Source organism: Amblyomma maculatum, chromosome 1 (genome assembly GCF_055883805.1).
Source record: "Amblyomma maculatum isolate TAMU_Amacu chromosome 1, ASM5588380v1, whole genome shotgun sequence".
Lineage (NCBI taxonomy): Eukaryota > Metazoa > Arthropoda > Arachnida > Ixodida > Ixodidae > Amblyomma > Amblyomma maculatum.
In genome coordinates this window covers 45,848,075-45,874,605 of record NC_139344.1, presented here as the reverse complement: position 1 = coordinate 45,874,605, position 26,531 = coordinate 45,848,075, and the positions used below count along the sequence as shown (strand labels likewise).

Genomic DNA, 26,531 nt, shown 5'->3' with positions numbered 1-26,531 from the left:
AACCACTTTCCAGAATGCCTCCATTACCTCCCTCCTCCTCCAGAACCTCTCCTCTAATACTCTACCTTAATTGTTCTCAGTGAGCACGCCGCAGGCACCGAAAACATGCGTCTGAAACGTCCGTTTCTATTCCGTGTGCAGACGAGAGACGATCGTCTAGTTCACTGTTGTAAAAGTAGCGATATGCATCTTGCTTGATCCGTGCCCACGGCGTGTTTTCCTTGTTTTCCTCCCCATACCACTTTTTAATCGATCTGATGGCTTCATGTGGTGATGTTGAGTCTCGTCCCCGCCCAAACACAGCAAAGATGATTAAGACAATTATGGAAGACATGAAGGAACTCAAGGAAACAGTAAACCGTCATCGAAATGAAGCGGTGGAAAAGCTTAATTGTATTGATAGCAAACTTGATCTTTCATCTACCGTTCTCAACTACTTAACGAAGTTTGACAAGCTGCAAGAACAAGTAGACCACCTTCTCTTAAATATAGATGATCTAGAGAATCGCATCAGAAGGGACAATCTAATTGTTTACGGCATCAAACAGGGCACTGGCGACAGCCGAATAGTTTCTAACGACATTTTGAAGCACAAGTTGAAAGTTTCCAACGTTCCCATAGAGCGTAACTATCGCCTCGGAAAAGCCGCAGGAAACAAATGCCGCCCTGTTATATTTTAATTGCAGGGTGGAAGAGACAAGGGAAAATAATAATTGTGACAGACGGAAATACGCATATTACAGCATATCGGAGGTTTTTTTGTCTCGAGTTCAGGCCATAAGAAAAAAACTGTAGACGAGTACGAAAAAAAAAAAACAGACAAGGGTCATAAGGTTTTCTCTACGTTTATTATCGTTAAAATAAATGACATATATTCCGAATGGAATGATGCTCGGAACGTGCTGGTACCTCTGCATCGGGAATAACCAACTATACCTGCAGGTTACGCTGAAGTTCACAAAAGGACGTTGCGGAGAGGGCAGTGGCAGCTGACCCTGGCATGAACAATTCTCTGTAATGGTCATTAATGCTAGCAGTTTGCGAACAAAACAGATGATCTTCGATGGTTATTTATTGCATATGATCCAGATGTCACCATCCTTTCCGAAACATAGCTGCATGACGGTATTCCTGATGAAATATATATACCCAAATCACACGAAATAATTCGCCGCGACCGTAATTCAAGAGGCGGTAGTGTCGCAATTGTGCGAAGGAAAGACATCAGATACGCACTGATACCGCATATATCACCAATGTTGAAATGCTTAGGATACTTGTTCATTTATGTACTCGCAGTATTTGAATTGGCGCAGTGTACAGGCCGCCAAATGCTATTGTTTCTGTATTGAAATCGTTGCATAATTTCATGCTTGCGCACTGCAAGCGTGGCTCCCATATTTTGTGGGGTTATTTCAATATACGCAAAATAAACTGGAGCGCGTTTAAAGCGCCTTGTCGTCATTCTCAACTGACGCTAGATGTCGCATTTTCTCTCAGTTTAATACACGCTGTCGAAACATCCTCACGCAAGACTTCCAACACGAGCTCAATCCTTGATCTCGTTTTCATTTCCGACAAAATGTCTGAATTGGACTACTCAATAACTACTATAGCTGGAATATCGGATCAATAAACTGTTCTTTTCGCCAGCTGATGAAGCGATCTGCGACCCGTAAGAATTCCCAGTTATTATTATTTTTTTTTTAATTTCAAAAGCCCCCAAGATGAAAGCATTCTCGACTTCCATAGAAGGAAACTTCGATACTTCTGAGCAGAACCAAACAGCTGAAATTGCGATTGCTAATCAGTTGGGACTTTTTTCAGACCACCGTACATGAGTGCATCGAAAGATATGTAACTAAGAAACAAACAAAACATACAAGGCACAACCCGTGGATCACGGCTGAAATCCTTAGCGTAAAACGTCTGCCACGCTCGGGCAATAAAAAGGCAGCGATAATATTCAGCACCTGCGCAGTAAATGGCGCTCGAAGGTTATAAGCTGTATATATACTCTTTTTTTTTTTTTAAACGTCCCTATGCACAATTTGCTCAAAACTGACCCCAGACAGTTTTGAAGGTATTTCCTCAGAAATTGATGATGTATCTAAACTAAGAATTACCGACTCTGTACAAACTGACTATTCTATATATGTTGCCTTTAACGCCTACTTTTCGTCCATGTATCGTCCTCGCAATCCCAACGTCAATGTATTTGGTCGGACGGAATTTGAAATACCCAGCCTTACAATCACCGAGGAAGGTGTATTTTCAGCCCTACTTAAAGGGGTCATGATAGCTAACATTTGAGCATAAACTGGTTATTGCGTTTCACTCCACCCACCCTAAATTATAAATCCTCGAAATTTGAACTCAGTCGGTGCAGTAGATAGTTTTAAAATGAATTATTTTATTAATATCGAAATCAGCTTTCTGGTGTGGTAATCATTAGCCGCTGACGTCACGAAGAGATCTTATCCCCGTGTCGTCTGCTATTCGCGGTGTCAGCTGCGCTCTCCATGCAAGCGTGCCGTGGGCTGTGGACACTGAGAGCTTTTTTTTTTCCTCAGGAAAAATATTTTATCCGTATATTCTTTTTTTTTTTACAAGCCTTCAGTATAATCTGCGACCTTGGTGACCCTAGGACTTGTTTTAGGCTTCGTCTAGAGATTTTTGGGGGGCCGAAATCAGTAGCCTCATGCTGTGTTATTTAAACATACAATCAGAAGCACATTATCGTTCTTATGTTATGAGAGTTAGCTTGTTCACCAATAAAAAGCTCCCGCCTATAAAAAAGGCGCATATTCAACGTTTCCTTCCGCCTTGTGCGCAGCGAAAGGGGGGGAGGGGTTAGTGTTGTGTTGCTGATTGCTGAGCTAAGCCCGTCGCTCTTTCAGTCCAAAACTAAGAGGAAATCCCAAACAAGTATACTTTGACGCGAGAGCATACCTTACGATATTGGAGAGGCAGACAAAACTTTTGAACGAAGCGGTACGCCTTGAGATGCTGCTATATGCGTCCGTTAGTCAAACTTACTTATTTTCTGCTGGTAAGAGAGAGAGAAATAACATTGATTGCACCCGTCAAAAGGTTGGTGAGGATCCGAGGCGAAGCTCTGTCCCAACCATGTCCTCCCTCTCAGCCGTCGACCTGGATCCCTTGGATCTGAGCAGCGGCCAGAGCAAGACGGATGACTTCTCGTTGCCCTTTTTCGTCCTGCTTGAGAAGTAGTGCCTCCAGGACTCATAAGTTCTGTCAGGTTCTCCAAATCTAGGACACGTCCATATCATATGGATCATGTCCGCTATGCCATCGCAACGTTTGCACCTGGGGCTAAAAATTTCCGGGTGCCACTTGCTGGGGGTTCGGGAATACTCCAGTCTGTAGCTTACGCCACATAACCTCCTCGCTTTTGGTTAGTTGCTTACACGCTTTTGGTAGTACTGATCTGCCTAATTTGTAATGATTTAGGATATCTTGGTAGGCTTTAAGGTCATCGTCCAACTGTAGGTGCTCCTCATCGCGCAAGGAGTACGGGGTTGCACATAAGTCGTCACTGGGATCCCGGAATGTAGCTAATTCTCGGGCCAGTATGTGCGCTTTCTCGTTCCTCCTCAACCCCTGGTGCGCCGGTGTCCAAATGAGCGCGACCTGCTCTGCCGGTGGTGGACCACTGGCCAACATTCTTGCTGCTATGGCCGAAATGCGGCCCGCGTCAATGTTTCTAATCGCTGATTTCGAGTCTGTAACTATAATTTTGACCTGTTGTTGTGTTAGAGCTAGCGCGATGGCCACCTCTTCCGCCTCCGTTGTGGTCGAATTTCGGGTGCTGCAGCAAACTACCGAGCCCCCGTCTTCTCTAGTTGGTACTGAAACATGTCCCCTACCGTTCGCGCATTGTGCGGCATCTGTATATAAGACGTCCTGTCTTCCCTCAAAACGGGCTTGCAGCGCTGTTGCTCTATCACTCCTCCGGCTCTCATGGTAAACGGGGTGCATGTTTTTGGGGAGCGGAGGTATTTTTAATTTGTCCCTAACCTGTCTAGGTACTTTTTCTGTACGTCTGGAGCATGCTTGCGGCTCATACCCCAGTTTTTACAAAATGCTCCGACCAGTACGACTGCGCAACAGTCTCTGGTATTGCGAAGTCCTTGCAGCTTCAATGAGCTCTTCGAGGGTATTGGAAAGCCCTAGTTTCATAATCTTGTTTGTCGATGTATTGGGTGGTAAACCTAGTGCCGTTTTTATCGCTTTACGAATGAGAACGTCAAGTTTCTCCTTTTCTGCCTTGTGAAGCCGTAAATACGGCGCCACGTAGACTATCCTACTGATTATAAAAGACTAGACTAGCCTAAGAAGGTTAGCTTCTTTCATGCCCGCATGTTTGTGTGCGATCCGCTTCAGGAGTTTACAGGTTTGACTGGTTCTAGCGTCTAGCCTCTGTATCGTTTCCGAGTTCTGCCGTTGGCCTTAATTCGTAATCCCAGAACACTAATGGTTGCCACCGTTGGTATAACGTTACCGTTGACCTTGAGTGTGGTTTCCAGGTTATCTTGCTTTATACGCCGACGATGGGGCGATCACATCGACGTGAGAACGAGCGCTTCCGATTTCTCGGCCCAACATCTGAGCCCGATCGGTTATAAGTACCTTTCTATAACTTCAATTGCCCGCTGGAGTGTCTGTTCAGTTTCACCGTCACTGCCCCTGCACATCCACAGAGTCAGGTGATCTGCATATCATGTATGGTGTAGCCCTTGGATTTCCTCTAGTTTTGCGGGGAGATCAATCATGGCGATATTAAACAGCGTCGGGGACAACACCGATCCCTGTGGTGTGGCTTTGTTTCCCAGTCGAATACCTTCTACTGCGTGTCCCCCCATACTGATAGTTGCCGTTCTATCGCTGAGGAAGTCGCGTATGTAGTTGTACGTGCGAACTCCAACATCTAATGCACTGAGATTCTGTAGAATAGCCGAGTGCTTCACGTTGTCAAAAGCTTTTAACACGTCTAGACCAACGATCACCCTGGTGTCTACTGTTGAATTGTATGTGATCTGTTCTTTTAGCTGCAACATGATATCGCATTGATGCAGGCATTGCGAAATCAGGGGGTAGACGAGCCGTACGTGAAAGTGCTGGAAGATATATACAGTGGCTGCACAGCAACCATAGTTCTGCATAAAGAAAGTAACAAAATTCCCATAAAGAAAGGTGTTAGGCAAGGAGGCACAATCTCCCCAGTACTATTCACAGCTTGTTTAGAGGAAGTATTCAGAGACTTGGAATGGGAACAGTTAGGGATAAGGGTAGATAGAGAATACCTCAGTAATCTGCGATTTGCTGATGACATTGTCTTGCTAAGCAACTCGGGGGATGAACTGCAAATAATGATTGATAACCTAGACAGAAAAAGTTGAAAGGTAGGCTTGAAAATCAATATGCAGAAGACTAAGGTAATGTTCAACAGCCTCGGGAAGGAACAGCAGTTTACATTAGGTAGCGAAATACTGGAAGTAGTAGGCGAATATGTCTACTTAGGACAAGATCCGGACCATGAAAAGGAAATAACAAGAAGAATAAGATTGGGATGGAGCGCATTTGGCAAGCAATCGCAGATTATGAGCAGCTTACCGGTATCGCTCAAGAGGAAAGTATACAACAGTTGCATCTTGCCTGTACTCACTTATGGGGCTGAAACGTGGAGGCTGACCAAGAGAGTTCTACTTAAGTTGAGGACAACCCAGAGGGCTATGGAACGAAAAATGCTAGGGGTAACATTAAGAGATAGAAAGCGTGCAGAGTGGGTCAGAGAAATAACTCAAGTTACCGACATTCTAGCGGAAATTAGGAAGAAGAAATGGACATGGGCAGGACATGTAGTGCGAAGAGAGGATAACCGATGGTCGCTGAGGGTAACAAACTGGATTCCAAGGGAAGGAAAGCGTAGCTGGGGGCGGCAGAAAGTTAGGTGGGCGGATGAGATGAAGAAGTTCGCAGGGGTCAATTGGATGCAGCTAGCGCAGAACCGGGTTAAGTGGAGAAATATGGGAGAGGCCTTCGCCCTGCAGTGGGTATAATCAGGCTGCTGCTGCTGCTGCTGCTGCTGCTGCTGCTGCTGCTGCTGCTGCTGCTGCTGCTGCTGCTGCTGCTGCTGCTGCTGCTGCTGCTGCTGCTGCTGCTGCTGCTGCTGCTGCTGCTGCTGCTGCTGCTGCTGCTGCTGCTGCTGCTGCTGCTGCTGCTGCTGCTGCTGCTGCTGCTGCTGCTGCTGCTGCTGCTGCTGCTGCTGCTGCTGCTGCTGCTGCTGCTGCTGCTGCTGCTGCTGCTGCTGCTGCTGCTGCTGCTGCTGCTGCTGCTGCTGATGATGATGATGATGACATCGCATGCGGCCAAATGCGGTCTAAATCCTATCATGGTGTTCGGGTAGATATCGTTGTCCTCCAAAAACCGGTTCAGCCGGGCCTGAACAACATGCTCCATTAGTTTCGCCACGCATCACGTGAGCGACACCGGACGCAAGTGTTCGAAACCCGGCCGCTTCCCCGGCTTCGGGAGGAATACGAGGTTTGCGGCCTTTGATGTCGCTGGCAGCCGACCGGCCTCCCAACACTCCTGCATGAATGCTGCGAGGTGTCGGATCGACGCGTTGTCCAGGTTTCTTAGCATTCGATTGTTGACTCTGTCCGGACCTGCAGCAGTCTTTGTTCTCAGTCTATTTATTTCTGCCCGGACTTCGGCAACCGTTATCGGGCTATCTAGCTCCGGGTTTTCTGGCCCTTGTAATCAGGCATTTGTTGACCTATACCCTCTGCACAGTTCAAATACAAGTCTCGGTCTTGGGCTATGAGAGTAGCCGCGTTCCCGTCAGAGGTATCTATTAGCCTGTGAATTTGCTGCCTGGCCTCCAGTTTAGATATGTTGGGATCTAGAAGATGCCGAAGTAAGTGCCACGTACTTGCCTTCCCGATATTCCTGTCCAGTTTTTCACAAATGCTGCCCCAGTTTTGCCTCGTTAAAACGAGCGCATGTTCTTCAATTTCTTTGTTAAGCACTGCCGATTCTCTGCGCAAGTTCCTATTCCCTCTTTTCTGTGTGAATCTCGTTTCTAGATCCTTCTTCTTACGCCAGAGACAGACCATGTGACGGTCTACTCCTGCAATGTCTTCGTCAACCTCCACCTCCTCCGTTCCTTCGTTGACCGACTGAATGACCTTTTTATTCCAATCGTCAATGTTACTTATGCCTTCCTCGTCACCTGTGCGGCCATTTCAGAAAGCCTCCCAGTTCACCAACGTTGCCTTTTTGGTGCGGACGACGGGTGGGCCGTTATCTACTAAGATTTCTATAATTTTATGGTCGCTGCCTACATTTTCACCTGTGTTGCACCACGTGGCGTAAATGCAGCCTCCGGTTAGAGTTAAATCCGGAGATGTGTCTATCGAAACGCTGTTACCCTGGCGGGTTGGTTTCAGGGGATCCGTCAGAAGCAATAAGCCATTCTGCTGAAAGCTGTTCCATAGTTCGCGTCATTTTTTACCTGCGTGTATCTATACCCCCATGCCGTGTGATGCGCGGTAAAGTCCCCTAATATCAACAGGGGTCCTCCTTTCGCGATCACTCGCGCTTTGGCGAATAGCTCATTGAAGTTGCATTGACGTTTTTGTCGAGGCGGGCTATATACATTGAATATGAATAGACTTTTGAATTTTCTTTTTTGTGGGATTATCTCGATTAGTATATGGTCAACATTTGTTGTCCCGGTATTATGCTGCAGCACCGTTATATTCCTTTTGACAAGGGTGACCACTCGCGTGTTGTCATCTCGTCCCGCGTATGATTTGCAACTCGCTAGCTTAGCGTGCTTACTGCACTCCTGCAATGCGATTACTTCGGGTTTGTCAATGTTGGTCAAAAAAGTTTCTAGAACCGCGCGTTTGCGACTGAAGCCCCTACAGTTCCACTGCCAAATGGTATTTCTACGGTAATGCAGAGCCATTTTTAAGGTTATGAATCTCCCGGTAAACCAACTGAATTCTCTCGTCTCTCCTCGCCATTTCGACCCGCATCTCTGCCATAGCACTGTTCAGCGTTCTAACGCGGTCATAACTTGTTGTTGGAAAATTTTGTCGTCGTTTTCTTTTTTAGCGAATCGTTTTTCCAATCCTTGGACGCGGGTTTCGAGATCCGGCTCGGGACCTCTTTTCTTTTTTGCTGCAGGAGGATTGTCCCTAGGGGTCCTTTCCTGTTCCTTCTGCGGTGCCTCCGCTACCGGCATTTCGGTCTCCATTGGAATGAAATTTTGCCTATCCCAATGCTGCTGCTGCTGCTGCTGCTGCTGCTGCTGCTGCTGCTGCTGCTGCTGCTGCTGCTGCTGCTGCTGCTGCTGCTGCTGCTGCTGCTGCTGCTGCTGCTGCTGCTGCTGCTGCTGCTGCTGCTGCTGCTGCTGCTGCTGCTGCTGCTGCTGCTGCTGCTGCTGCTGCTGCTGCTGCTGCTGCTGCTGCTGCTGCTGCTGCTGCTGCTGCTGCTGCTGCTGCTGCTGCTGCTGCTGCTGCTGCTGCTGCTGCTGCTGCTGCTGCTGCTGCTGCTGCTGCTGCTGCTGCTGCTGCTGCTGCTGCTGCTGCTGCTGCTGCTGCTGCTGCTGCTGCTGCTGCTGCTGCTGCTGCTGCTGCTGCTGCTGCTGCTGCTGCTGCTGCTGCTGCTGCTGCTGCTGCTGCTGCTGCTGCTGCTGCTGCTGCTGCTGCTGCTGCTGCTGCTGCTGCTGCTGCTGCTGCTGCTGCTGCTGCTGCTGCTGCTGCTGCTGCTGCTGCTGCTGCTGCTGCTGCTGCTGCTGCTGCTGCTGCTGCTGCTGCTGCTGCTGCTGCTGCTGCTGCTGCTGCTGCTGCTGCTGCTGCTGCTGCTGCTGCTGCTGCTGCTGCTGCTGCTGCTGCTGCTGCTGCTGCTGCTGCTGCTGCTGCTGCTGCTGCTGCTGCTGCTGCTGCTGCTGCTGCTGCTGCTGCTGCTGCTGCTGCTGCTGCTGCTGCTGCTGCTGCTGCTGCTGCTGCTGCTGCTGCTGCTGCTGCTGCTGCTGCTGCTGCTGCTGCTGCTGCTGCTGCTGCTGCTGCTGCTGCTGCTGCTGCTGCTGCTGCTGCTGCTGCTGCTGCTGCTGCTGCTGCTGCTGCTGCTGCTGCTGCTGCTGCTGCTGCTGCTGCTGCTGCTGCTGCTGCTGCTGCTGCTGCTGCTGCTGCTGCTGCTGCTGCTGCTGCTGCTGCTGCTGCTGCTGCTGCTGCTGCTGCTGCTGCTGCTGCTGCTGCTGCTGCTGCTGCTGCTGCTGCTGCTGCTGCTGCTGCTGCTGCTGCTGCTGCTGCTGCTGCTGCTGCTGCTGCTGCTGCTGCTGCTGCTGCTGCTGCTGCTGCTGCTGCTGCTGCTGCTGCTGCTGCTGCTGCTGCTGCTGCTGCTGCTGCTGCTGCTGCTGCTGCTGCTGCTGCTGCTGCTGCTGCTGCTGCTGCTGCTGCTGCTGCTGCTGCTGCTGCTGCTGCTGCTGCTGCTGCTGCTGCTGCTGCTGCTGCTGCTGCTGCTGCTGCTGCTGCTGCTGCTGCTGCTGCTGCTGCTGCTGCTGCTGCTGCTGCTGCTGCTGCTGCTGCTGCTGCTGCTGCTGCTGCTGCTGCTGCTGCTGCTGCTGCTGCTGCTGCTGCTGCTGCTGCTGCTGCTGCTGCTGCTGCTGCTGCTGCTGCTGCTGCTGCTGCTGCTGCTGCTGCTGCTGCTGCTGCTGCTGCTGCTGCTGCTGCTGCTGCTGCTGCTGCTGCTGCTGCTGCTGCTGCTGCTGCTGCTGCTGCTGCTGCTGCTGCTGCTGCTGCTGCTGCTGCTGCTGCTGCTGCTGCTGCTGCTGCTGCTGCTGCTGCTGCTGCTGCTGCTGCTGCTGCTGCTGCTGCTGCTGCTGCTGCTGCTGCTGCTGCTGCTGCTGCTGCTGCTGCTGCTGCTGCTGCTGCTGCTGCTGCTGCTGCTGCTGCTGCTGCTGCTGCTGCTGCTGCTGCTGCTGCTGCTGCTGCTGCTGCTGCTGCTGCTGCTGCTGCTGCTGCTGCTGCTGCTGCTGCTGCTGCTGCTGCTGCTGCTGCTGCTGCTGCTGCTGCTGCTGCTGCTGCTGCTGCTGCTGCTGCTGCTGCTGCTGCTGCTGCTGCTGCTGCTTTTTTTCGTCCCTAGACGCTCTAGGGAATCGCTAGGAGCCCCCGCTCTGGCAACGCGCGCGATTCCGGCATTCGGTTCGTGGATCTCGCTGCTGCATGACACCGGCGCGTTCGGTCACCGAGGTGCTCGACGATGGCGGGCCTGCGCGTTTACGTCAATGCGCTTTCGGCACGCCGATCCGTGCTGTACGTTGGGCGGAATGACGTTGATAATGACCTGCGGGAGATCGCAAGCACCGTCAAGGTAAGTATAAATTGCGCAAAATTGTCTCTCATTTTGCTTATTTATAAGTGCTGTGTCACTTGTCTCTCCCCACGTGCTTCCAGGACCTCGTGCAGCAGCAGCTCGTGGCATGGATGCTCCTCGTGTTCAAAAAAAAAAAAAAAAAAAAAAAATCGGCCACGGCTATGGAGACCTCCACGAAAACATCCGCCGTCGGCAACTAAGCGCTGCCTGACTGCTATGCTGAGGCGCACGTCTGCCGTACGCATTCTCAACCCTGATTGAGGTACAAGAACGCAGATTTCTTTGTCGAAGGTTTTGTAATATGTTGCGCATTCATCAAATCGCTATGTTCATAATGCAACTTTTTCTACTCTTTTACAGCACCGTTTCCTGTATGCTGCGAAGAGGCCGAGGATTTTCTTTGTACGCAGCAGCCCATGTCAGGGATCGCGGCATCGATCAGCTCTCCAAGATCATCGCCGCAACCCTCGTAAATGTCTACAGTAGAAGCATCGCGACAGCATCCAGGGCAGCATATAACCATGGCACTGTGTACGACGTAGTGCACCGCTGTTGACGGTGCACGGCAAAGGGCCACGGACGAGTGCAGGGCGTTGTGTTCGCCACGCCGTCACGTCGCTGCGCATCCAAACGGCCCTTTTCAGGGCCACCCCAATGTTTCCTGGCAGACCGCAGACCTGCACCTCCCGTACTCCTCTTCCCTCCCTACGTTGCACGTGGCTTCGTATCAATCGTCGCGGCCACCAAAATAACTTGCGCGCTAGGCCTCTTTACCAGGCTATACGTAAATACACGCATGCTTAATCGTGTCAAATTTGATTTAATAAAGTGCTACAGTGCTTATTACCTGCTTCCCTCACGCATTCTTCCGAGTCTTCGTGCAGCAGCTGCAGAACACGTGGCAAGCGTCACTCTACTGCCGCGACGAACGCTAACTAAGCCCACACAACAGGCTTAACAGCTAGAGTATTCTGCGGCTTTGTTCAGCGATGTTAATGGAAGTATCGACATTTTATATAACAACTGCATAATCGTCTTGAATATTGCTTCATAAAGTACTGTACTGCTTAATTCTCACTTACCTCGTGCATTCCACAGCTGCTGCAGCTAGCACTTGGCCAGCGTCGTTCTCTCCAGTGCTGCAGAGACGACAAACTAGGCCTCGCGATAGGCTACAATATACACCGCGGCTTTGTGCCGCTGTGTATTTTTTTTTTTTTTATAAATGCATCACATTTCGAAGGTTATAGTCGCCATCCAAGGATCACTTAACTCGAGAGCACGGGAAAAGGCAGAAGTGTACGGACCTGGATTCGATGCCATGTACAACGCCGTTTTTTTTTTTTTTTCTTTTTTTTTTCACGAAAGCATCCTACGCGCTAGGCGTCCTAGACAAGGTTCAAGTGCAGTGTGCCTTTGTATAGTAACCATGTATGGGGTGAGCAGTTGCCATGTTTTCAGTTCACTTTTGTTGGCTGTTTCTTAAATAAAAATGGTCTCTGTGTCTGTCACTGTGTCTAAAGAGCTGCTCTAGCCGAACCACGTACGTAGCGATGGATTGCACCGCGGCAGTATGGCTTTGTTCCAAGTTTAACAAAACAGTTGAGGCCAAATCAAAATCGGAAATGACCATTTCCAACTGGATATTGGCCCCCAGTCAACAATTTGGAGTCCAAACAATGGCAACAGTTCAGCTCTGTGCCAACATTTCGTACAATTAAGGGAGTCGAAATTATGGAAATGGCATGCATTTGTGAACATCAAACATGCTTCACATCCAATTAACATGTCATGCAATGCTAATATAAAAGCTCAATATTCTATCGGGGAACTCTATGAAATCTGCTAGAGCATGGAGCACACGTTCGTAGAGATATTTTTTTTAATTACCAGCACTCGCAAAGGTATTGGAAATAATTGAATCAAGTCCCATTCAAGGAATCAGATGAACAGTAACAAATCATCCTTTATATTTTGTTTAGTACCTCAATGAAGAGTATTAGGCACACTTTTGCTGAATTTGTACATAAATGACATAATTCATATTGACAACAGTGCTCAGCTCATCATGTATGCTGATAATAGTGTGTTTATTACTGGCTTTGATCTCAATGAGACTGTTTTACATTGAAATTATTTACTTGAAAAATCGTTTGCCTGGTCCAATTTCATGAAGAAATAAACACAGAAAAACTATTTTATTTTGAGTATGAAATAAGAAAATGATGTAAGAGATGGCTACCAATCTATAATAAAAATATTGACCTTGTAGAAACTCGCATGTCTTGTGTGATTTTTTTTCATTTGAGATAGGAAATTCATATAAACAACACTGCAAAAAAAAAAAGATTTCTTCAATGAGTGAGCTTTACCTTGATGTGGTACTGTCCTTGCCTTTAATTATACAAGTCCCCACAGATAAGGTATTGCAGTTTTATGTGGGCAAGCACCACAAGAGCATATATCAATAAAATGATAATTCTCAGTAAATTAAATGTGTGTTTCTTACATAACAGATATTGACTGCCGGTTTACGACATGACACCTCCGTGCAGAATACAGTATAATTATCTTTAACTATGAATGCCACTTGTTGCATGTTTCCTATTTTTCTTGGCGGGACAATAAAAGCTTTCTTTGCTCGATGGCACTGCTGCAATTTAGAGCCACTCCGTTTTTAACTCAAAACTCCAACCTCTGGTTTCTCCCGCACTTTCACACTTGGTGCAACCTGCAATCAATAAAACACAATCTAATGGTCTCACTGAATGAACTTAAACAGGTATTCCTGAAATTGTGAAAACAGCTATGAATACACTTTTTAGGGTTGTAAAATCAGAAATGTTGCAAAGTTAAAGAGCACTGCAGAATCTGCATTGGAGCAATGCAAAAGAACGGATGCTACTGCAACATTACATCACCCTCCGTCGATTGACACCACTCATTAACCTCCACCACTTCTCAATTACAACTGCTGCGGACATGATTTTGCAGACACGTTCTGCGGACGTGGTCTGCGGACAGAAATCTGTGAAATCTGTGCGTTTGCCAGCGCTGTGTTAATGTATTTTATGTTATCACTTATACTACTTGAGAATTCATTTAGTGTTCTATCAGTGTGTTGTGTTACCTTGCTAACAAGTTTCCTTATATCTTCTTTGCATGTGTTATTGTATGTAGTTGTATCCCTCCTGCAATAATGCCTCATGGGCGCTGTAGGTACTTACAATAAATAAATAAATAAACATAGCGAAGTAATACTTTCGCATTAATAGATCTTCTAGACATAGGGTCTCTAATTCTTGCACTTTTTTTTAAATAATGTGTAAATTTTTTTATCCTACTCTGCAGCTACTCCTTTGTAAATGGGTCCAGCACCTAAGTGCATGAGTTGCTCTCTGAAACATTTAATTTAGCTCTCGAGACTATCTAATATGCTCGAATTGAAATCATTGACTCCAGATTGGACATTGAAATTAGTTGCAAAATTTTTAACTGCAAAGCCTATTGAAATCTAATATGTTTGGCTGTATTTTTACTAGGGAGCAAAATGCACCAGCTTCCTTTAACATCTTAGCCAGCGCACACACAATGCATCATTGAAATGTAGTTTGAATTCCAGTTTCACCATGCATAACAATTGTCCATTCAGTTTGGATGGTCATTAGGAATATCAATTCTAATCCGTAAGATGACCATAACTTAGCAGCCCATAATAAAAATAAATTGCTTCTTTATAGAGAGTTAAAACTATGCAGTTGGGACTAAGTACTTATTCCAGCTGGGAGGTCATCTGGAAACTGGAAGACATTTGATTATGGAAATTCAATTAGGACTAAAAATTCTAATTGGAAAGAATGAAAAGATGCCTAAATGGAATGAGGGCTTCTAGAGAAAGTGTAAATTCTGGAAACTCAATTGGATAATACAAGACTCTTTAGCAGGATCTAGAACACATCTTTTACAAATGAACACTTGAAACTTAGAGCACTGGCTGATGCTCACCGCCGCAGCTCTCAGAATAACGGACAGCATGGGCAAAACTACAGTAGGTGTTAGTGCAGTATACACCAGTGTTGTCACTGCGAAGTGAAGAGCCACAAAGCAGAGGACTGCCATCCTTACTACTGCCAATATAAAAGTCCTTCTCAGAGCCACCCCATTGTTTCCTGGCAGATCATGGGCCTTCAACTTCATTGTCATGTTTCCTCGTTTTTAGTCTTTTGTAGGATGTATTGGGCCTTCAGTGGTCTGTCATGCAACACTGCATGACTAATCCACTGAGTGCAAAGCCGTTAACCAACAGAGATATCTTTTCACTTCATGTGCGGCACACAAACATCATGCATAAAACAGGCCACATGTCACTATTCCATCTTTCTTTACACTTTCTTTCTTTAGCACACTCTAAAACCATTCCTGTAAAAAGCTAGAGCTTCTTTTACGCAAAGTGACATGGCAAGTATTGTAGCTTGAAACATTTTCAAAACGGAAAAATAAATGCATGAGGTGGCTCACAACCATTGTTTTTTTGTAAAATTGTGTTGCTTCATAGGCAGTAACTTGAACAACACTGACAACATTTCTACATTACTTTGAAACAACCCAGGCAAAAATCCTAACTGATGTAAATGGTTTAAGGAACAAACTTCCAGTTCATACCAGTTGGATAACAATGGATCCCTAACTGGAATTCAACTGGGATCAACATTCATGCGTATAAGGTACCCGTTGCATGCGAGCCTTGCTACCTGTTGATGGTTTACAACTCCAAAAGAACACAAAAACGAGGGCACAAGTGCAGATAAGGCGCATGTTTGCAGTCTCCATGACCGGTTGTATTCGTTCCTCTGTATCCCATGAAAGCACTCCATTTCTAACCCCCAATGGCGTAGGTCTGCGACATCCGGTGCAATAATGTGGGGCAACCGCCCCCCCCCCCCCCCCCCCCCTTCTTCATGAACACACCTGAGCGCAATACCATCAACTACTTTGTCGTCAAGGCTTTCTTCGATTGGGGAAGTTCGTTTTTTGTATCGCACAACATTGTGCAAGCCGAGGCATTTTTTTTCCTTCATTTCTTAAGACTTCAACGTAACAAGCATACCCCACAACTGATAATAGCTATATTACGAGGGGCATATGTCATATTTTTTCTTTTCTTAAGAAAGGTGCATTTGTGAAGAATTAAGTAGAGGTTTTTGACAGATGAATTTCTAGACTGGGACCACTCAAATAAAAGGGCATATAAAAACCACAAGAATTGCAAACTTTGAGCATGTAGAAATACTTGGTAACACGTACAGTAACTAAAAAGTGGCAAACTGGCAGATGCGACCAGGATTATAACACGGTGCCATTGTGAACAATTTCGTTTACATCAGGCATAGCGCAGTGCCAGCAAAAGCCTTGAGAACTGGCCAATGTGCTGTATTGTAGTTCATATTTTTTATGCTTCCACAAACTCTCCATAAGGACTGTTGAAAGCTTTGAACATGCACAAGACAACTGCAATTACATCGGCCACAGTGACAAAGAATAAAGTAAATACGAACCAGCTAGAATGTTAGACTGAGCGTTCACATGCAAATATGGGCGTAGAAATGTCATTTCAGAAGTAAGCATGCTAATAGTGAAAGGACAACTCGAACACACAGAAGAGAAGTGAAGTTACAAAAACAAACAAGCAGTCATAATTGAGGCCTTCAACAACTGCGCTGTAAAAGACAAATTTTGCAGAGGGACAAGTGCATAATTAATCCTGCCGCACAAATGAAATAAGCATACCCCTCGATCAATTATAGAAATCGCTTGTGTACAAAAAGTGGGAAACACTGAAGTCATCTTGCTTTGAGCAACTAATTTCAGATATTATAAATCTTGTTTTGAAAGCTGGTATTGATCTAAAGAGCATAAAGCAAAAAAAGACCGACATGCCAACATTTTCATTTTCCGGTCTTTAAGGCTTCAAAGCTGCTACTCGATTTGTCAAAATCAATGTTTTTTGCCAGCTCACCTACGAGAGATGATAATGCCAGATCTGAAAGCGTCCACTGACCCATCATAGGTCCTCTTCCTCACAGGACACAACCTCCTCCTCTCACAGGATACAACAGACACTCATATATTAGGAATAGTTGCAGGCTGGGAGAGGCTCTAGAAAATCTCAATCTGGGGAACTCCAATGCTGCCCAACCGTTTTCCTCTTCGAGTCCAATGCTTGCCACTTTAATTTGAGGTGTCTCCTCAGCCAAGGCATTTTGATGAAATGTGTTCTATCAGACAGCTTGTTGTAGAAGGATGTAAGCTTCGGAATACATACTTTAAGGCTTGAGAGGTCCCTCAGTAGAATAAAGAAATCTCTTCACTTCAGGACCAGATATGTTCTGCGGCTTCTAAAATCGCTTTTGATTTAATGCAGAGCTCAGCATAAAATCTACCAGTGCAGTCAAGCATCGCCCCTTTTATTTTCTTCCTGCAATGAAAACCCTGAACCTCAGACACATTCTCCTACCATACTCTTTTTGAACTTCTGGTGCCTGTCTACTGATATTCTGAGCTCATTTGATTTTATGAATTTCTGCTCAATAGCCTTGCACACTGTGGCCACACATCATCTTTGAGAAAGAGCTTTAAATCATCCATCTTTGCCACTACTTTGTCAAGGTATAGGTGCTTTGTCTGCAAATGAAATTGTGCAGCATTTACTACTTCAGGTACTGCATGCTATAGGTGCAAGCAACATAAAAAAGCAATGGCACAGACTACCGTAGCCTCCTTGCAAATAAAAAAGGTACCAATGAGCAGTGATGCCTTGCTAACAGAATACATTTAGTCTCAAAGTGGTCTTCAGCAGCGGAGTGATAGTGGGGGTCGTCAGGTTTGATTTCATGATGGACTGACGTGTATCTCTCATTTTAACAATAACCTTCTCTTACAGCAACAAAAGAGAGAAAGCATTCTCTTGAGGAAAAGAACTTAAGGCCCACAGTATTGCAGCATGTGAATTGCCTTGCATATATTTCTCTAACTGCACTCTTTGCATTACCACCCTCTCCCCCCCCCCCCCATTCCCAGCCACACTTTCCTGAGCACTGCACCCAGTGCAGTCCTCACACCCCTATAGGGCCCGCAAGGTTTCTAACCCCTCCTTTATGCTAAAAAAATGCCTTTTTATATCCTGAAAAGCAAACCCACAATGTCTGGACAGCCCGAAATTCAGCAAATACTCGTTTTACTCATCTTTGCACCTTAGTAATGTATAAGAAAGGTTTTTTTTTTTTTTTTTTTTTTTGCTGTTGACATATTAGATGCATAAAAGGTGGCATATGCCCAGAAACTTTTGTTAAAAATTGGCTATAGTGCATGCTACCTTTCTCTTTCATAAGTTTTTTGCAAACTGAAGTGGTGGACCACATTAACTTATTCTTCATTGCATTATGCCATCATTGTGCAATTAAAAAAGTGTCCACTTAGATATATTCACAAGTGCTGTTTGATAAATAATTGTCTTTAAACTCTGAGGTTGTGTGAAAGAGATACTAAATGGAAGGAAAAATAGTGTAGCACATATATAACTTTAAATGTGTTTATAAGTGTAAGGTATAGCCAAATAAGAATGTAAAGAATTTCTGGACTGCAAGCAATCAATGTAATGAATGACAAACATTTACTCAAGGCAATGAAAGTTATTAAAGCATTTCAATGTTTTTATGAACAAAAATAAATGCAGTGTTTGAATATATAACAAACAAATTTGTGATGGCAGTCAGCAGTCTGTTTCAGGCTACAGGTCCAGTTAAAAATCACAATTGACACATATGACGGATGCAAAACTTGTTGCTGTGAAAGAAATGCAGAAGACGTAAGATGCTGCTTATTACATATTAGACATGCGAAGGCATGACAAGCTGAAATGGTCCATGCGTTGCATTAGAACAAGCACTAAGTCATTAAAAGATGCATGCATCACATGGATCTCAATTTGACAGCAAACATATGCTGACACTTAGAAAACATACAATGCCATTACTCTTCATGTGATATATACGCTGCAATATTTTCATGTTTTCTAAAGGCTACGCACAGTTCTGTACTACTTAAAAAAACACATCTTATAATGCTCCTATAGTTACCCATATATAACATGACCTCCTTAGTAACAATGTAGTACAACATTTCTTCTTGTTGGCCTGAAATCCTGAGGCTGAATGATCTGAAATCCGGTTGTAATAATTGCGACTTTATGATATGCTCCATCAACTTTATTTGAGGTATGAAGGCATTATGCTCCAAGTGCAAGATGGGGATTTGCTTTATTAAACTTAATCTAAAACAAGCCCTGATCAATGTGAAATGACTTACATAGTTTTATAATAATCATAGCCCAAATGAGAATAGGGTATTCATTAGGCGCCTAATTGTTTTTAACAACAGGGTAACCAAAACAGTGAGAGGTCATCCTTTAATACTACAGCTTATTTAGTTTTTTTTTTTTTCCTAATCAACATATCACTCCCAGCACCACAATTCTGACCTAAAAAATTTGTAGAGTCGAATGACCTAGTACGCATCTCTATTCCCTTTGTCCTCAAAGCTTTTTCTTTTTTTTGCCCCCTACAGTCATCGACTAGCTAGTTATTGCAGCTAGGATGTGCTTATAATAGCGCCGGCGCCGCGGTGTTGCCGGCCCGCATCATTTGCATTCGCCGGCGCATTAGTTTGGAGTGAGGAAATTAGGCCCTTTTTAGCCAATAAGAGCGGTCACCGAGCGCATTTCTGGTTAAAACAATTCATAATGAACTATTTCGCTTAGAAAAAGACCGAATTATATCGGGACGCGTGGCAACGGGACGGACGACCGTTGCCGACAGCCTGCGCGCCTGAAAGACATCGCACCGAGAAAGCCATTTTGCAAGGAAACGTGTTGCAAATATACGAAATGTGCAGAAGAGCGGAATCACCGCAAACATGTGTCACTGGAAAATTCGCCCGGCCAGCCTACGAACAGGTCACACTGCGTTGGCGAACCTCGATTGTTTTTGTCGCTGAAAGGTCTCACACAGATCTAGATAAAGGAAAACCAATTAAACTGTGATTTCCCCGGCAATTCGTGTGGTGCGACAAGCTGGTTCGGAAACCTCTTCGCGGCTCGAAGCGTGCATATGTTATTTGACGTCGCTGCCGTTTCCACAGTGTCCGCACTGCATGCAAGCTAGGCCTCGTGCCTCTCCGCCGACGGCCATCGACTAGGCAGCTGCCGTTTGCTTGCGGCGTGCCGCCGACACCGTGTCACCGTCGGCCATGCTGCCGCGCCCGGGCGCTCTGAAAAGCATGGGGAATCCAGGGACAGTCTAGGGAAAACACGTGCGCCCTACATCCGGACATGACATCATAAAATATCACGTGACCCATGACGTTGTTTGTGACGTCATATATGACGTCATACATTTTGGGCCAATCAGCGTTTCCAGCCGATCTACCCCTAAACGCTTGTGCTGCTGCTGCTGCTGCTGCTGCTGCTGCTGCGGCTGCGGCTGCTGCTGCGGCTGCTGCTGCTGCTGCGGCTGAGGCTGAGGCTGAGGCTGAGGCTGAGGCTGAGGCTGGGGCTGGGGCTGAGGCTGCGGCTGCGGCGGCGGCGGCGGCGGCGGCGGCGGCTGTTGCTTTGGTCGAGAGCCCACCATTATCGTCTTGGACGACGGCGGCTGCAGTCGCAGGAACGAAGAGGAACGGGTTCTTGTACGGCTCTGGGACCGGTTGTGGGACTCACTACGCCCATCGCGACGACTAAAGCGGACCTGTTGCATCTTCTTGGTCTCCTCCTCGGCGGCTAGCTTCTACTTGGCTGCCTCCTCGGCGGCTAATTTTGCTTCCCACTGTCTCTTCTTGATATCGTAGGGTGTACGGAAGAGGTCTTTGCATCGTCTGTCTCGCGTTAGGTGGCCCTTTCCACATAGGCGACATTAGGGAGTGCTCTGGTGATCTTCGGGAGGCGATACCACCCCACAGCCACGGCACTTAGGTTTTTCACTATCTCACACATCTGAGCGATGACCAAGTTCCCCACATCTGAAGCAAACTTCATATCTTTTTTGAACAATCGACATGGCATAAGCATTCCTTCAATCCTGACAAATCTTGGGGCTTCAGGTTCCAAAAAGGTTATAATAATAGTGGAAGCCTTCCCCATCCGCCGCACCCGAGCGACCGTTGGGTTCTGTGGATCCTTCCTCAATGCTCTGAACAACTGTCCTTCTGTGAATGTATCACAGATCCCATGGACGACTCCTCGGCCGCAATCCTCCGGTGCGATCAGATTGGCCACCACTTCATGCTCCTTATCATCGAGTTTAAAGCAACGGATTGCGGCTACTTTCACGCCTCGACTAAAGTCCAAGGAATGAAAGAGCACCGTACCTTGCTTTCCGTTGACACACCATGAGTCCAGCTCCGACCAGCTGATTCCGGCAGCCATGGCTAGGGCCTGACTAAGCAGCGGGCCCGACGTGCGTTTAATGACGGCTAGACCTTCACGAGGCCTAATAATCACCTTGATACCTTCTTCCGGGAACCTCGGAAGATTCATAGCTATTGACCGTTCAGCCAATTTTCTTCTAGCTGCTTTAGCAGGCCATGAGCGCATGAAAGCATGCACCGCCACCGCCGTTTCAGTACCATCGTCGCAAAACCCTACGCGATTCAAATGTGCTTCATTGCCCGCACCGAACAAGAGCCTCCCATCTGCCGCCATCTCCGTGTCTAGCCTCCACCGCAGCCGCGCGCGCGACTGCGACCGACACTCGGTCCAAACGACGTCTCGTGAGTGCTTCAACCTAAACACAGCAAGCATACACCATTTAGTATTCAGTGTGCGAGCCCTAAACTCTCGCAGGAATGCGCCGACTCGCGGATTACGACTGCGCCCCCAGCTTGTTTGTTCACCCACCAGTGGCGCCGACCGCTGCCGGCTCTAGCGCTCGCCAGACAGACATAGACAGGCTCACATAGACGCTTCCCGTTCAATGTGCACGCGCTTTGTGATGTAAGCAGTTGTGGATTTGGGGTCACTATTGTCAGAACTACACTCCATGGCCGTATGCAACCGCTAAAGCTTGTGAATGTGCCACCCGTAATCGCCAAAACTCTAGACCTGAACCCCGTGCACTCGCGCTAGGCCTACTCGTCGCGGAACGGGCCGGTAGTTCGGCGCCGACTAGCAATGATCTTGGCCAGAAATGTCTGGCCAAGATCATTGCTGATGACAGGGGGGAACGTATAAAGAGTAGCCGCTTGATTTCCTTTTTCTAACACAGTTAAGCTACAGACAAGCGCAGCTGTCCAAGCCGTTAACTCATCGGGTATGTCAAGTTCTCGCCGGTCTCCGATCGCGGTCCGACCAAAACAGATCGGGCGACCGCCCGCTATCAGTTCCGTCGGCATCGCGGGGCCGAAAACCGCCCACTACGGTTACAGGCGACCGTTGATCATGCTGGCGTCCCTGCCGGTGTACGTATCGTGCGTAAATAGTTTTCAGGCCCAAATGGCATACTGAATATTTTCCTTTACCGATACGTAGAGTGGTGCGCGAAGTATCTTTTTTGTTTTATTTAACGAAAGTATGCGAAAAGCAGAAATTCCCACAGATTGGAAAACCGTTAAAATAGTACCTATTCAGAAATCAGGCGACAAACTCAGTGAAACAAGTTATATATACCGGTCTTCTTATTATGCTGTTGTAGCAAAGTTATGGAACATTGGAAGCCAATGACTTCCTTTCTAACGCTCAACATGAGTTTTGCCGCGGTCTGTCGACGATAGCACAACTTATTCATACCACAAATGAACTGACGGAGCTACTGATAAAGGTAAGCAAATTGGCATGTTTTTGTTCGACTTCGAGAAAGGTTTTGACCGAGTATCACAAAGGAACTTATTATCAAAAGCCTCGCAGTCTCCTAAAAATGACGAAATCACAAACTGTATCCAAGCGTATCTCGCACAACTCCACCAATATGCTTAGTTAAATAATAACCTTCACATCTAGTATTAGTTATTTCCGGGGTTCCTCAACGCTCGATACTTGGCCTGCTTCTCTTTCTTACCTACCTTAATAACCTGCAGTTTAATTCACATGTCCGCTGTCGATGTTTTGCCGACGATCGCCTAGCTAGTGTACCTAAGGATACAAACTTCTCCTGAACAACTCGTCCTGAATGATTTCTTGAACTTAACAGTTGGTGTGATAAGTTGTACATGAAACTAAATACTTCTAAATACACTCAAATGACCCTAACTCGCAAAACGAACAAGCTAGCCTATACTTACAAAATAAACCATGATCCACTTAAAGCTGCCCCTGAGTTCACATACCTGGGAATACACATTACCTCAACTCTAAACTGAAGTCGTAACATTAAGCATATTGTTTCGGTGGCTTCTAAGAAGCTGTGGCTCTTGAAATGTCACCTGCAACATTTCACATCTGACACCAAGGTGTTAGCATACATATCACTGATAATACCTTTATTGGAATATGGCGATATTATCTGGGACTCCTCACAAATACTGCGCTGATTAGTTTTACACGAACAAAGGAACTGGGCAAACGCTGAGGTTAAGCGCAATAAGTGAGGCTGCGCTTAACCTCAGCGTTTGTCTAGTTCCTTTGTTAGTGTAAAACTAACCAGCGCAGCATTTGTGAGAATATGTTCCAACTAGCTCAATCTCAAGCACATATCTGGGATCCACACACTAAATCAGACATTAATTCCGCTGAAAGTGTACGGAGAAGGACCATAAGATTCATTTACAAAGCTTGCGGAAGGCATATATTGGTTAGTAATCTGAAGGGAAAGAAATGGCATTCCAACACTGGAAACGGGACGTAAGATCCATCGGTAGCAGATGCTCCGCATCATAATGAACAATAGAACAAAACTGGATGTTAATACCTGCATACAGTTTAACAGAACCCGACCAACCAGAGGAAACCTGATATAACAATAGTTATACCACTAAGTAGAATCAAAGCGCACCGCTTCTTCTTTCCGCGAACCTTAGCAGAATGGAATGCACTTCCACCTGAAATTGTGAGCATTCCATTAATAGGCTCATTTTTAACTGGTCTGCAAAATCATGTTAGATAACTCGCTCTATCACTGCCTTATTATTCGCGCACAGCAGTATCACTGAAAGTGCTTCTTCCGATAACTGCGCAAAGCGATGCCTGGCATTCGAGTATACTTCTTTTTTTTTTTCCTTTTTGAATGTGTGCTTGCTTGTGCATGTGCTTTCTTCGTGCTGTATCACAATTATTGCTGCTCAGATTTGCTGCTCTACTGGCAGATCTACCATGTGCTCTTTAACTTATTTTGATGTTATTCTGATGATGAATATTGTCCATTTTGAAATTTCATATGAACGCCAAAAGTGTATTTTTATTGTATTTTGCTTGTACCCAATCCTGCATTGGCCGCTGAAGGGTAGCCGGTAGAATTTGATAAATAAATAAATATAATAAAGACGTAGGTGTTGTCCCTCGTTTCATCAAACACCTTATCAAATATGAAGGCCTGATCATTGTTCGGCCTGACAAGGCCCCCGCAAGATCTCTGCCTATGGAAGTAGAAGGGCCCGCTTCGACCTTGGGGTCAAAGACTAGGCACCGTTCATCCACCACCCGCATTACACTGGCGGTCTCGGACTCGCGCTCGTGTAGAGGGCGCACGCTGACTGCAACATTCACCCGCCCGCTTGCTGATGTTTGGGCGCCCGACCTGCGGCGCTTGGGAGTCGTGGTGTTCGGGGCGGGCTCGTTGGATCGCCTCTTCCGAAGGGGGGGGGGGGGGGGGGGGGGGGGGAGAGAGCGGGAAATTGTGGCGGGGGTGGGCGCCATCTTTGACGCCATCCGTGCGAGGAGAGCGTCTCCCTCTACTGCTCTTGTGGTGGTCGCCACTCGCACACTTTGGAGCCCGTGAACATGGGATCAGCCAGCTGCGTGTCACTGCCTGTAGTGGTCCTTCGTTGCGAATCCAGTGAGTATGTGGCGGTAGCTTGGTCGCAGCTGCATACAAACAGCAAATTCTTGGTATCGGGGTACATCCGGGCATGGACTTCACGCTGACAGCATCACGAGCCCAAAATATTTATTCGCCCGCATTGCAATAAAGTATTCAATAGCCCCTGACATAATTTCTATCTCCAAGCAATGTGCTCATGCCTCTCTTAATTTATGTGACGCAAACAAGGTACGCTAGCCTAGCATAAAACATCCTCCGTCGTGTTTTCAGTGCGAGCGAGCGTCGATGATGCACTTAAGCGTAGCCCGCCTAAAAAGGCGTATCCGATAATATTTATTGTCATAAAAATATGTTAGACATTCGCAATTGGAACTGAGGTTACCGATTGAGAAATTAAGTGCTCAATACGTTGAGGAAATCGGCAATCTTTATATATCTTTCATTGGCTATATGTGTCTTATTTGCCGCTTATACACATTTTGCCCGATGACGGCCGGTTTTATACGAAGCTGGTTCTTCTATGCATACACAGAATCGGTTTAATGCATTTAGTCAAGCATGTGGGAGCTAAAGCGGCGCAGTTGCTTGTTCCGCGCCCTCGGGGTCCGAAGAACTAGCGGTGGCGGTTCACCCAGCCTTCTGCTCGGCACTCATTGCGCTCCTCGTACACACATGCGAAATGCAGAAATTCCCACAGATTGGACGCTCTGGACAGCATCAGATCTTCGAGCGCTCTGATGCCGCCCAGAACGGTCATCGCTGATACGATCAGCTCGCCAGCGACAGACGGCACGCTTTTCAATTCTTGAACACTATGGTACATACTTAGGCGCCGGACGGTGGACAGTGTCCCCCACTCTTCTAGAGTGAGCTGGCCTGGCTCCCGGAGAGGGGAGTGCACTGTGCTCCTTTGCCTTCGTTTTTAGGTGCCGACACCAGCAACGTTACTAGATTCTAGTAACGTTGAACACTACGACGGCTCGGCGAGACGTCAGCGCGTGATGAGAATAGGAATCGACCAATGATCGCCAGGGTGCCGCCCCGGGCCGCTTATTTTCACGGCAAGAGGTTTATTCGCACGTCAAGAAGCTGTTTACTAACTTTTTTTATCGATGTAGCGCGTGAATAAATTAACTAAAGCTTTAGGTTTTCAAGAAACCGCATTTCAAGTTCACAATCATCCAAAAAATTAAGAAGCAGCTACAGTTTTAAATTAAATGTGCTCCAGGGTAACTTCTGTTGCCGTGATCGAGGGCGCGCTGGCAGAGGTAAACAAACCTTACAAATGGTGCCCTTCGGTAAAACAGCTGATTCCACGTCTAGTGCCGGCTTTTGCGCATCGTCTGAAGTAAAGGTACTGTACGATGTCCCTAAATGCGCGGAGAAATAAGATCTCAAAGCAGTGCAATCGGGCCTTCGTTTATTTTTCTTTAAGAAACAGAAACGAAAGGAAGATCGACCGCGGAGCACGCTCCGTTGGGCAAAATAAACTTTTATGTCCGCACGAAAGTCTCACACACAAGTGCATCATTTAGAACGAGCACGGGGAAAAGCAACGTGGTTGAACGCGACACTACCAGCCGCGCTCGTTTTCATTCGTTTTGTACTGTATGTCGCCTCCGCCTTTTCTTTGGGTGCACTGCGGAGCCCAACCATTCCTCAGCACTAACATTGCAGCAGTTGAGTTCAGCCATTTGACGCACGTACTTGCTCACTGTCGGTTAAAAGAGGCCGACTACCTGCGGAGATCTGAAATCCTCCGGAGGCATAAAAAAAAAAAAAAGATCGGGGCACGCATGACACAGCCGCACCGACAGAGCGGTCGACTGCGAGCTTCGTCACAGTTCATCTGGGCATACGTCGCACCACCATGCCGCTTTGGCATTTTCAAGTCGAAATAGGCGTCGGAGCAACTCGCCGAGCAAGTAGAACGCATTCTCACACACCACCCTTCGTCGTTGCTCGCGCCGGCGTTGCCGCTTCAGCGCCGCAGCCACCATTCACAGCACTCTACCGCGGACGCCGCCGCCATTTTCGCTCTAAAACGTTTCAGACCGCCTCATCGCGCTCTACAAAAATAGTCTATAACCACGAGCATAATTA

General features: G+C 46.9%; 1 long non-coding RNA gene across 1 annotated transcript; it reads left to right on the top strand.

Annotated features, from left to right (window-relative positions):
* The first annotated feature begins 10,199 nt into the window (after positions 1-10,199).
* Positions 10,200-11,727, top strand: LOC146202263 (uncharacterized). The gene is made up of 3 exons (XR_014703677.1): positions 10,200-10,407; positions 10,491-10,672; positions 10,771-11,727. It is a non-coding gene; the product is annotated as an uncharacterized LOC146202263 (long non-coding RNA).
* Positions 11,728-26,531: the final 14,804 nt, after the last annotated feature.